Genomic DNA, 12,423 nt, shown 5'->3' on the forward strand with positions numbered 1-12,423 from the left:
GGAAGTTTTACAGGTCTGTTGTGGTTTCGACATGATGGATGAGCTTGCATAGTTTTCCCTACTTGGATATAAACACTCAGGCTCGTGCAAATGACTCTTCTGATGTTTTTGACCTTTTTCTGCAGGGTAAGTGACTCACTGATCGCACAGTCAGCCAGTTTTCAAGACAAGAGGTCAAGCACCGAGAGGGAAAAAAACACACACTGGCATAACGTGCAACTCCAAAATTGTAAACTATCATCCCCTAAATGGCAGACACTTGAAAAATCACAGGCCTGAGATGTTATCTTGGTTTGTGTAACCTCTCACCGGTCGGCCATGACTCCTGTCATCTGCATACCTTCAGGCCACTGGCGGCTAACAGCAGCAGCGAGCTACATGGTGAGTAATGCATCCGAAAAGATGACTCTATACACTCTTAAAAAGCATGAGGAATTTAAAATAGTGTATCCAAGATGGCTATCAGAGGGAAGCTGATTATTATTGTCAGTCAAGCTTTGATCAACTTCATTATAGGAAACATGTTAAACATATGAACTCACTAGAGGGAAGGCAATCTTAATAGTACTGTAGGTCAGGAGGAAAAGATCAATATCAGGCAGCTGCTGAGTAAGAGAAACATTACTTACACCAATGAGAAAGTATGTCTGAAGAGTAAGCTATGTTTTGGAAAGGAAGTGAAGCAACCTATGTTTTAAGATGCACCATAGAGCTGGAACAGACTTCTAAATGATGTACGACATCAAGGTTACAAATCTTTATATCCAGGTCTGCATTTAACTGGTTCTTAAGTACTCCTCATTAATCGTCCTACATCTTTACCTGTCTGTTCTTACATTCACCAAACATGGGGATGTTGCAGTTGTCACTTAGCAACTGAATTAGCTTTGCAGACATTTAGAGCAGGTTTAGCTAAACAGGAGCGCTAGGTGCTAGGTGTTGCCTTTAACACTGAGCGTTACATACTTGTGCTGTGTCTCACATCATGTACTTGTTTCATTTTAGTGCAGTATAGAAGAATATAGTGCACTAGTATCTGGATGTTACACTCAAAATGGTCAAAATGTTGAGTGTGGACACTTCTTGCCCTTAGCGGCCATCTTGGCTACAGAAGGGGAAGGACAACTTGTGAAAGGAAATGTTGTAACTACGGTAACTACGGTGAAAACATCGCCGCGTTATATATGTGTTTGTTGCACTAAGCACCACTAGTCACAGTCAGTTTATTGGGTTTATTAAGCAGTCTGTGGTGATTTGGTATCGCAAACGACAACGTGAATGCTAACGCTAGCTTGCTACCCTGCTAATTGTCACAACGGCAGTGTCTGATATGAGACAACACCAACCTGAACCTATCCAAATTTGAACACTACACAAGTAAGTACATATTGTGCACTGTATACCACACTGAAGTGTACTAACAGAAGTGTGTGATTTGAGACACAGCATTGGATTAATGTTAGCTACTTTAGCAAAATTGTGCTAACAGGGCAGGTATAATTAGAAACTTTACATTAAACTTTGTGAAATATAGCAACAAAAGTAGGGCAAGCAGCAAGTGAGCAAGTTGTTACACTTTAATTATCTTAAAAATACATATTTATTTATTTTATACAGTAGCAAATACTGTAAAACATGTTTGCACCTACAAGAATGTCTTATTATAATTTACAATTATTTATAATTCATCAGTATACTAGTTTCCATTGCAATTATAGTGAGAATCATCCCTTAATTACATGAACTATTACTTCTGTGTCGACTTAGGTGACTCAACAGTTCAGACGATAAAGCCCCTTTGAGGCAATTTTGCGGTTTTATAAATAAAACAGACTTGACTTGAGTTTGTGAATATTTGGACATGTGTTTTAGGTCAAAGCAAAGTAGGTCTTCTGCACAATCTTAACTTGTGAGTTTACAGGTTTAAGCAAATGTGTGTCAGGTGGTTTTTCAGTTACTGCAGAGCTTTAGATTTCAAAGTTCGATACAGTCATGAGATAATCCCCGATTTTCAACCAAGCAACAAAGGTGACATCATTTATCTGCCTGTTAAATGGATTAAATGTGGTCATGTAGTTAAGCAGCCATCTGAACACAGTATACCTGCTGCACATGTAAAACCAATCATCATTTTAGTCTCATACTTGTCCCTTTAGATCAAAGTTATTACAGATCTTGATGGAATGTGACGGTTCATAAACAGCGACTATTACCAGACTGCCGAGAACGAAGCTGACATGAGGTAATTTATTTCATAAACGGATGTGACTGATGTAGTCATTCTCAGAAATCTGTTCTCTTTAACTCCTTCACATAAATTCTCTTCTTTATGGGGAGTCAACATGGAAATATGTGTGAGAGCAGAATGACAAAGCTTTTAGGAGAAAAGGCCACTCTGCTCCTCCCTCTTCAGACCCTGTTATTAAGAACAGTGCATCAATATCTAGACAGTGGTGACTTATAGACAAAAATAGCAGTCTCACAATGGACATGCTCCATTATATCTACTCTGAGTCATAAACAAAAGGGGATGAAAAAACTATTTTAAAGTACATGTAAAGAAATAAAGAAACTAATATTAAACTAAACCTATTAAAGATAATATCACAAGAATTATTCAGAATAATTTGAGTTCTTAGCATTCTAGAATAGAATATAGAGTAGAATAAAATAGAATAGAATATAGAATGTAGAATAGAATAGAATATGGAATATAGAATGTAGAATAGAATATGGAATATAGAATGTAGAATGGAATATAGAATAGAATGTAGAATAGAATATGGAATATAGAATGTAGAATAGAATAGAATATGGAATATAGAATGTAGAATGGAATATAGAATGGAATATAGAATGTAGAATAGAATATAGAATATGGAATGGAATATAGAATAGAATATAGAATGTAGAATAGAATATAGAATAGAATATAAAATGTAGAATAGAATATCCTTTATTGTCATTGTACAACAGGTGTCACAACAAGATTGGTTTGGGATCTCTTCCCGTGGTGCAATAAAAAGTCAAAATTAATATTATACATAAAAACAATAAAATACTTTAAGAGCTATTTACACACACACACACAATCTATTGCACATGTTGCACTTATTGCATATGTTACATGAGGCAGATGTTAGATACTGTTAGGTTTACAAGGTGCTGAGGGTGGGGGTGGGTGCTTAATTGTTCTGAACACCTAAGAAACATACATCAGAAAGAGTTTAATTTTTTCCCCTGCAGTTTTGTGAATAATATAAAAGTTTCTCATAGTGCCATTTTCAGATTGACCTGCAGTGAACCCTTTTGTTGCTTTGAAGAACCATTAAAATATTATTAGTTGCATGATACTGAAATGTTTGACATACAACCTTTTTGATTCTCTAAATAACTACTGTAGACCAGGTTCTCCGCAGCCCAATGAAGACACTGGTGTGCCAAAGGGCTTTTGGCTGCTCTAAACGCCAATCTCAGCTGATACAGTCACTTTAACCCAGTCAATATTTCATCATTTTAATCTTGGACGTCGCAGCTATTATATAATGGTGGGATAAGTTCCACCCTTTACAGTGTTCGGTTTCTGGTCATTGTAAAAGCACAGTTTTGACCATATTGATAACTCAGCAGATAATGAATGCTGCAGAATTAATATACCAATTAATTTTGTCAATTCTTTGTGTTTTACTCAGAAACAGAAACTCTCTAAAACATCACCTATAATTGCACCTTTCCTCCTAGAATTGAACTCTCTTATTAAAATCAGTCAAGCTAGTAAACAATAAAAAAGCAATAAATTACTAAACCATTATAAAACTCTTTCCCCTGAAACCTCTGACTAATATACATAAGAACCCCTCCTTTTCCCCCTCTTTCTTCTTCTTTTTACCTAATTTATTTTAATTATGTTCTTATTACTTTTAATATGTAATTTATTATGTCTTCTCTTACGCATTTTCACTGCTACTTCACACCGAGCCAGATTTTCACATAGTGACACATTGATGGTCATTGATGCTCAGAGGCCAGGTAGCGGAGTTAAGGTGGGGTCACACAGCTTGGCATTTAACTGAATGAAGGGTGGTTAGTTTTCATTTGATACCTAGTGTAGAGAAGACTGGTCTATTTTTTGTCTGACAGTCTCTTAATTTGATGTATTTGCTTCTTCACATGAACATAGTTATTTTCAAAGATGAGGAAATTAAGTCCTCTTTAGTAGTAATCAGTTAACATCAGCTAACTAACAGCCAGGTCCCTTATGGCTAGGACCTCTTTGATTTAACAAATAAAAACCTGGATGCAGGGACAGTGGAGAGAGATCCATTGCTGAGGTGAGTGATGAAAGAAATTTGACAGTTTAGAATAATTTGTGATCCAGATTTTTCTTTTTCCCCTCACAATTTTATAGAAATCAATGGGAATATTGAATGGGAAACATTTCAATCAAGTCAAGAATAACCCACATAAAACTAGCCAAACATCTGTTAAAAGGCACCACAATACAGGAAATGACATCTTCTCTGTTTAAAATTTTCTGGGGCAAAAACCCTAATCCCCCCCCACCGCTCCCACATCGCATTAGATTGTCCCACCCACATTTTCAATTCCTCCTACGCCCATGATTTTAATCCAAACCATGATCTTTGTCTAACCCTAACTAAATGGCTTTTGTGCCTAAACCAAACCCTAAACAAAGTGCTGTCACACTATAAACATAATTATCTTTTAACAGTGACATGTATTGGGTTTGGAACAGAGGCGGCATCTTAGAAAACGCTCCTGTGGGTCATGGCGACATTTCAGTAAACACTCCTATGGGTTGTAATGGGGAGCTGGCTCAATTGACCAATATGGTTATTAAATTATAAGGATGTGTTGACAAAATCCTCATAGGAGGTTTCTCTATGATGTCAAGCTCAGAAAGTCTACATAGAACCATTTTGGGTGCTTGGACCAGACCAAATCCAGCAATGTGTTGAAACTCCAGCCCTCTTATTCATTTGGATGGGTGCAGCGCGGCAGGGATGTCCAAATTACTCCATAAAGGGCTATGTACTGTAGCTGTAAGTCTTCCAACCAAGCAGGAGCACATCAGGCTTGACTCTTCTCAGTCTTGGTGATGGCAGATTGGTTGAATTGTGTGCTCTTGATTGGTTGGAACAAAAACTTGCAGGCACACAGCCCTTTATGGAATAGTTTGGACATCCCTGTCATAGGACTACGCAAACAAATGCAGCGGTCATTGGCAAAAAAGTTGAACCAGGCTCAATATTTACCAGTATGCAACATGATGTCATCTGACAAGTTGCTATCTTGGACAATGAGGTAAGCATACGAGCAGACTGAAGACACCCACAGGAAGAAGAAACCTTGTTTACTCTGTAGCATTGCAGCATTTCGATGTTTACCGAGGAACTGTGAGACTCATCGCTGCTGTGAAGACCTTTCCAGAGCTGTACAACCCTGTCAAGAGGGAGTTCAAACTTTTGGCGTTGTATCGGGCTATAAATTGAAGTTTCTAGTTAGTTTTTCTACTTGTGCTACGATCAGATATGTCAAGCAAATAGGTCATGTAGTGACACGTACAAACCTCTGCAGGACACTATGTGGTAGTGCAACATTGCAGAACTTTGTCTAAATGCAGCTTTAATTTGTAGAAATGTTCTGTTAGTGGTGTAAAGAACCATTGTGGAGGGTATCCCAGAAAAGCCAAGCTCAGTTTTTCAACCTTTTTAAAATCAACCTGTTTGGTACCTTGAAGAACCCACTTAAAGGCATTCTCGTCACTGCTAAGCTCAGGTAGTCCTACAGCTTTTTATGATGTAAAGAACACAGTAAAATAAAGTCTCAGATGACTCTAAATAGAACATTTTTCAGTGCATTGAAGATCCCTTCAAGAAAGGGGTTCCTGTAGCTGTGGCTCAGGAGGTAGAGCGGCCGTCCTCCAATTGGAAGATTGGTGGTTCGATTCCAGGCTCCTCCAGTCCATGTGTCGATGTGTGACACTTAACCCCAAATTGCTCCCGTTGTGAATGTGAATGAATGGTTCATGGTGTTTCTTGTTATTGTGAAGCGACCTTGGGTTTTATGAAAGGCGCTATACAAAATAAAGTTATTATTATTATTATTATTATTATTATTATTATTTATTATTAATGGTTAAATTCCCCCTGATGATGAGCAGGTTGGCACCCCATGCGGTAGCTCCTGCCATCAGTGTATGAATGTGTGTGAATGGGTGAATGACATGTACTGTAACGTAAAGCGCTTTGAGTGGCCGTAAAGACTAGAAAGGCGCTATATAAGTACACTCCATTTACCATTTACCATTGTGAAGTGCTCAGTTTTTCAACCTTTTTAAAATCAACCTGTTTGGTACCTTGAAGAACCCTGTTAGAGGCATTCTCATCACTGCTAAGTTCAGGTAGTCCTACAACATTTTGATGTAAAGAACACAGTAAAGTATCAGAACATTTTTCAGTGCATTAAGGATCCCTTCAAAAACGGGTTTCTGTGACAGCAAACTACATTAATCTACATAAAACATCTTGCAGTGTAAAGAAACCTTGATGATTTCTCTACAAAGCTGAGATTGTTTTCCATAGAACATTTTTTAATATATGACTGCTCTTTGTCACGATGCCCAATTGATACACCATAAAAAACAACATATGGTTCTATGAGTACGGACTCTTTCGGGAAGTATTGTGCTTTGTGCATGTGTGTGTTGTGTGAATAATAATCTAGGTATGTGTGTTGTTAGTAGAGTTACTATGCTTTTTTTTTTTAATAATGACAGTTGACTCATAGATAGTCATTCATACCATCTAAACATGTTGTGTGTCTCATTCTGCATCAGGGGTTCTCACAGTTCTCGCCAAAAACAATACTGGAATCCTCTTTTTTTCCAAGTGTACAGCTTTTCACACTCTCCATCCAATTATTGACCGGATTTTCCGATAAATATTTGCACCGTGTTTTTGGGTGTTCCTACACTCTTTCCTGGGGGAACGCAGGTCATCACACTTAAGTTCATGCTGTTTTTTTTAAAGACCAATAATGTTGTACATCTCAATTACTGACTGTTAGAAACATGTCAGACATCCACTCCTCTGTGATTATGAGCACATCGACGTGCCTGTCCACACACATACACGAGAGAGAACAATCATTTTCCTTGATGCAGCACAGTTTAGTTGGATGCCAGCTATTTTTATTAACACTGGGGTTTTCCAATCACCCGAGGGAGTTGGAATACTTTCCAGTCAAGCTACATAGGACTATTTTTTCCAACCCTTTTAAAAAAATCTATGCACGTGTTAAGTTTACCGTCATCCTACATCCTCACTTGATAAGGCTGTGTTCTGGTTTTTAAGAATCACACTTTGCAAGGAAGACTACAAACGCCTCTCTGCCTCTACAGCTTTTAACAAGTTCTTGTAAATAATCATTATACTGTAAAACCTCATTTGAAGTTTTATATCTTAAAATTTGTGAAATAGTGCATTCTTTTTAAATTACCAACACTTTCAGAAACCAACACTTTTGACTGCCAAATTCCCAGAATCCACTTCTCCTGTGATAGATTCCTGTTGTCATTATTATTGGTTGTTTTTATATTCATAAGAAAAAGAGGAAGGATGCTGGCTTTTATTTTCCTGTTGTGTGTTTGACGATCTCGTGCCTCACAATAACACATATTAAAGGCTTGGTTTTGTCTGAAAGCATGCCAGATGTGCCCTGTGGGATAAGATGCTATCTGTTAACGCTACAGTCATATTTCATCACTAGATTTACTTCTTACTGAAGCGCTTGTTGCTCAATCCCGGGCCTCCATCTGCTGCGAGACCATGGGATGTAATTCACAGACACTTGAGTGAGGAAGTAAATTACTACATTTATGACCGACATCAATACTGCAGTGACATCAAGTATCATATGGGGAATCCTCTACATTGTCCACAAGCCTTTATTCCCAAGCATGTTGTGAAAATGTTGATTTCCAAACACTTGCATGTCATTTTTCAGAGCACCACTTCACACAAGTTTGGTCTTGAGCTAATTAACCCCCAAAAAAATAACCAATTAATCAAGATAAAATATCATCAGGATTTTCCAAAATGAACCATTTAACCTTTATATTGTCCTCCAGTTCTCAGTTAAACCCCCAGTGACAGATTTTTGTGGCTTCATGGGGGAAACTGAAGTGTTTTATGACAGTAATATATTTCTACCTTTAACGTTTTTTTGAAAAGATCTTGTCTGATGTCTTACTCCGAGTCAGGAGACAAAAATGTTACCTCGTACATTTAAATCAGACCCAAATTCCTCCAAAGTATTAATTGTTTTTTCCTCCAAGATTTTATGTCTTAATGGTCTTAAAAGAATTGTTTATCATTATGAGACATTAAAACTAAGCTTAATTGGTTAGTTATGTTTGTTTTGTAAATCCATTCTTTATTCAAACTAAAAGACCTATTCATTCAGTCTAATCCATCCCAGATATTCCCTATGTCGTATGTTTTTTAAGAGCTAGTAATCCCTGTGTCCCAGTGAGAGATTTAATGTCCCATGATGCTAAAGAATCCTTTTAAGTCTATCAAGACATAAAATCTGGAGGAAAAACAATTAATACTTGGAATTCGTAGCTTGAAGGGGTCTCATTTAAAAAGCACCAGCTAATATTTTGTCTTCTGAACTCTCTGGGTAAGACATCAGACAAAAGAATTTCACAAAATGTTCAGGTTAAGATGTATTATTGCCATAAAACATTTGATGGACCCTGAAGCTTTTGGATGCAAGCAAATAATCTGCTCTCTCTTGGCTGGTACATGTGATGATGTCACTGTCATTGCCTGTAATATGGATTAATATGATTAGGAAACAGTCGCTCATCGTGCAGCCATGCAGAGAGAAGAGAGAGAGAGACGTGCTGCATAGTCACGATGTGTAAAAAGAGAGAGAGAGAGAGAGAGAGAAAAAAAAGAGCAGGAATGTCTGAACCTGCAGGTGGTCTAAAAGCTCGCAGGCCTTCTCGCTATCTGCACACTCAGATTTCTCAGGAAGAAGAAAAAAAAAAAAGGCTCGTAAATTTCTGGTGGCTCGAGTTTTGGTTTGTTTTTCCCCTGAATTCTACGTAAAGGATTTACTCGCAACTCAATATCCCCAGTGAGTGTTTTCGGAGCTGCAGTAATGACTTTCCAGACTATAAAACATACACACAAACACACCTTAGAGCTCACATACTGAAGCTGTCTGTGATCTCACCCTGGGGTTAACCCTCCTGTCCTCCTCCCGGGGCAAATTAACCCCGTCTGTTTTGACTCTTCCTTCCTTCCTTCCTTCTTTCCTCCGTCCGTCCGTCCTTCCTTCCTCCCCCATTTCCTTCCTTCTTCCTCCTTTCCTTACTTTTCCTTCCTTCCTCCCTTCCTTCTTTCTTCCCTCCTTTCCTTCCTTGCTTCCTTCCTTCTTTCCTCCGTCCGTCCTTCCTGCCTTCCTTCCTCCGTCCTTCCTTCTTTCCTTCCTTCCTCCTTTCCTCCCTCTTTTCCTTACTTCTTTCCTTCCTTCCTTTCCCTCCTCCTTCCTTCCTTCCTCCCTTCCATCCTTCCTTCTTCCTCCTTACCTTCCTCCCTTCCTTCCTCCCTCCCTCCCTCCCTCCCTCCCTTCCTTCCTTCTTCCTTCCATCCTTCCTCCTCCCTTCCTCCTTTCCTTCCATCCTTCCTTCCTTCCTTCCTTCCTTCCTCAACCCTTCCTCCTGTCGTTCCTTGACTTGAGGACAACAGGAGGGTTAAATGGAGAAAAAACCCACCCTAAATAAATAAAATCATTTGTCTCAATTTGTCTTAAACTTCTGTAAAATTCCATATAAACTAAACTTGATGTGTGTTGAACTTCAGCTGAATGATGAGATGAGCTGCAAACACATCACAGAAGAAAAATATGTTGTTATTGTTTAAACATATTTGTCTTTTTTTACGGATTTCATGGAGGATGTTTTTTCTTCCTTCCTTCCTTCCTTCCTCCCTCCTTTCCTTCCTTCCTCCCTTCCTTCCTCTCTCATTTCCTTCCTTCTTCCTCCTTTCCTCCCTCCTTTCCTTCCTCATTTCCTTCCTTCTTCCTCATTTCCTCCCTCCTTTCCTTACTTCTTTCTTTCCTTCCTTCCTCCCTCCCTCCTTTCCTACCTTCCTCCCTCCTTCCTTTCCTTCTCCCTCCCTTCCTCCTTTCCTTCCATCCTTCCTCCTCCCTTCTTCTTTCCCTCCTTTCCTACCTTCCTCCCTTCCTTCCTCCTTCCTTTCCTTACTTCTTTCCTTCCCTCCTTTCCTACCTACCTTCCTTCCTTCCTCATCCCTTCCTCCTGTCGTTCCTTGACTTGAGGACAACAGTTAAATGGCAAAAAAACACCCTAAATAAATAAAATCATTAAACTAAAATTCCATATAAACTAAACTTGATGTGTGTTGAACTTCAGCTGAATGATGAGATGAGCTGCAAACACATCAGGGAAGAAAAATATGTTGTTATTGTTTAAACATATTTGTCTTTTTTTTTTACGGATTTCATGGAGGATGTTTTCCCTAATACATAAATAAATAAATAAATAAAAGATCCTGAGAAACTGAACTTTTTTGAGTTGTTTGCATTTTTTCCTCTGACAGCAGTGAGAAGTAACAGAAACAGTGCGAAGTGGCTCATCACGTATTTAATCTTCTTATCTTTCTGGGACAAACTGTCGATAATATCTCAACATCAACACAGCTGTCGAGTCACGCCACAAATATTCAGCTACGCTTTTTATGAGATCCCTATAATTTCCTCTCCAGATAATAACCAATATATATAACTTCATATTTATAGACATTTTCCTGGAATGACTGTAATTGGTGCAAATGTGTAGGATAATGGAGACAAGGGTCAGTTGGTCCACTTTTATGTGTAATTAATCGCAATAATTTCTCGAGTGTCTTTTTAGTCGAAGCAGCTGAACATGCAAAAATGTGAAATGAGCATATAATTCAACAAATATAGAGAACAAAGTTTCCAATAATAAAGTCATATTTTCTTGGGTTTAACAGGTTCCCTTGTCAGTTTTTCCAGTCATTAAGACTTTAGCAGTTCTTGCTCTGGAAATCAACAACTATAAAACACTCTTCTCAAAAATCTTTCTTTCTTTTTTTTCATCTTTCAAATTGTAATCTCTGCTGTCTGAACGCTTCTACACTGCCTGTCCGGCTAATTGATGTGTCTAGGGATTATGGGGAAGTATTTAGATAAAGGCAACTAAAGTTTTTTTTTGAATGAATGAATGAATGAATGATATCAGATCCTTATCTATAACCAATGAAGTCAGCCACATGAGAATTAGCCTACTATAGTTCCACTTTCACTTCAGCTCTCTATTTCAGTCTGGAGCAAAGTGACACTGCTACTGTTAAAAAGTGCTAGCAGAGTAAAAGCTGGTTTCCCTTCATGAAAGTTTAGTTTAGTTTATTTGGATCCCCATTAGCTGTTACCTAGGCAACAGCTACTCTTCCTGGGGTCCATAGATGAAAGTGAAGACAAAGTCAGAGAAAGTAAAATACATTGTTAAATATTACTTCTAAGACTAAATCTGTAGTGAGAGGATCTGATAATTTGAATATTGGCACATCAGCATTTCCCATTAATTATACACTCATTCGTGCCATCACAGTTTCATAGTGAGCCGAACACATCTGTACTCTCTGACCAGTTGCTTCAGCAAAGCATCTCGCCCTGAACCAGAGCTGCTAATCTGCCCCCCCCCCTCCCCTCCCCTCCCCTCCTCTCCCCTCCCATCTCCTGCTTGTGTGAGTGTGTTGCCATAGTAGAACTACAGTAGAAGAAAAAGACTTTAATAACTGAGCAATGATTAGTCTTTGTTTGCCGTATCCTGGTGACCGCTCTTCTTGTCAAGAACAACACAGAATTCATGTTGAACCAAAATGTATGAATACGCCCAAAAGGAAATATTCCCGATAGCTATATGCTCTAAAATCTTTGTCAGCTACACAATTTAAATGGGGGTGTTATGACCCTCTGAACCGGCTCGTCCAAGAAGGCTAAACATAACTGGAGTCTGAGTGTCCCGAACCCTAAAATAGTCAATTTATTAACAGAACACAAATCAGCAATCTCCTACTAAAGCTGATGGGTGAGCCAAAATAAACAAGAAGAGAGAGAGAGAGAGAGAGAGAGAGAGAGAGAGAGAGAGAGAGAGAGAGAGAGAGAGAGAGAGAGAGAGAGAGAGAGAGAGAGAGAGAGAGAGAGAGAGAGAGAGAGAGAGAGAGAGAGAGAGAGAGAGAGAGAGAGAGAGAGAGAGAGAGAGAGAGAGAGAGAGAGAGAGAGAGAGAGAGAGAGAGAGAGAGAGAGAGAGAGAGAGAGAAAATGAGAGTCTTCTCTTCATTA

At 38.6% G+C, this 12,423-nt stretch overlaps 1 long non-coding RNA gene across 1 annotated transcript in view; it reads left to right on the forward strand.

Annotated features, from left to right (window-relative positions):
- The first annotated feature begins 261 nt into the window (after positions 1-261).
- The window catches only part of LOC128377576 (uncharacterized), a 20,502-nt gene continuing 8,340 nt past the window's right edge, over positions 262-12,423 (forward strand). Inside the window, exons 1-2 of the long non-coding RNA XR_008323320.1 lie at positions 262-381; positions 2,157-2,242. This is a non-coding gene — a long non-coding RNA (uncharacterized LOC128377576). The remainder of the gene's footprint in view (positions 382-2,156; positions 2,243-12,423) is intronic.

This window comes from Scomber japonicus, chromosome 17 (genome assembly GCF_027409825.1).
Source record: "Scomber japonicus isolate fScoJap1 chromosome 17, fScoJap1.pri, whole genome shotgun sequence".
Lineage (NCBI taxonomy): Eukaryota > Metazoa > Chordata > Actinopteri > Scombriformes > Scombridae > Scomber > Scomber japonicus.